General features: G+C 31.0%; 2 protein-coding genes across 2 annotated transcripts in view; both read left to right on the top strand.

Annotated features, from left to right (window-relative positions):
* Positions 1–997, top strand: part of Cfh (complement factor H) — an 883,581-nt gene that overhangs the window by 846,174 nt on the left and 36,410 nt on the right.
* LOC116100443 (complement factor H-related protein 2-like) overlaps positions 1–997 on the top strand; it is a 696,423-nt gene that overhangs the window by 693,814 nt on the left and 1,612 nt on the right. The gene's annotated exons all lie outside the window — the stretch shown is intronic.

Genomic DNA, 997 nt, shown 5'->3' with positions numbered 1-997 from the left:
ACATTCCCTGCCCTTAGATAAGGCAACTAACTTCTATTAATCACTGTCATGTATTCTAGAGATAGTTTAGTCTATCTTTTAATTCTGTGAGAAAGAACACAAAGTAGTTGTCTTCCTGGGTTTGGTTTATTTCAATTACTGTCCTCCAATGCCTTTTTCTAACTACAATAATAAAATATATCTTTAATGTCTGAACAAAATTACACTTTTAAGTTGTTGTCTTTATAGATTCACCAATTGATGTTAGTTCAGAAAGTTTTTTCATCTTATCTACGGTCATGTAGCAGTTTGCAATAAACATAGATATGCAGTTTGAGGAGGTTCATTTTATTTCCTTTGAGTATATACCAAGAGAAGCATATAGCAACAATATATGCAAAATCTAGTTTTAGATTTTTAAGAAATCTCAGTTGTCATCTATAGTAACTTTACTTAGTCATATTCTCATCAACAGATTATGAGTTTTTCACCACACATTCACAAGAGATTGCAATGTTGAGGGCTCCTTTCTCTAATGCTCTTCTAACTGAATGACAAAGTATCTTATTATGGCTTTGGCAAAAAGTGACAGCCAAAGATAGTAAGTTTTTTTTTCCCTACTCAGGTTTGTGTTTATATTTTTGGAAAAGTATCTATTCATTTATACAATTTGGTTGGCTTAGTTTTCTTTTAAAATACATTTTACAACAGCCTAATGACAGTTCATTTGAAAGTTATCAGCAAACTGAAATCCTGATCAAATGTTTAAATATAATGTAAGACAGAGTTCAAAGCCTTTTCAAAAAAGATACAGTCGATTTAAGGGAAGTGATGTTATAACTTCTAACCAGGACCAAATCAATCAAATCAAATCAAGTCAAACCAAACCAAAACAGTGAATTTTCCCTTTTTTTTATGTTTTCATGGCATAAGACACCTCATAAGAGATATGTAAATACTTAGAAGCAAACAATAGACAACCATTTACTTCATTTCAACTGGCTGGCTATTTCTTAGT

The sequence above is a fragment of the Mastomys coucha genome, unplaced genomic scaffold (genome assembly GCF_008632895.1).
Source record: "Mastomys coucha isolate ucsf_1 unplaced genomic scaffold, UCSF_Mcou_1 pScaffold1, whole genome shotgun sequence".
NCBI classification, from domain to species: Eukaryota; Metazoa; Chordata; class Mammalia; order Rodentia; family Muridae; genus Mastomys; species Mastomys coucha.
Note: the sequence above shows the minus strand (reverse complement) of the source record. Positions and strands in the feature narration are given on the sequence as shown.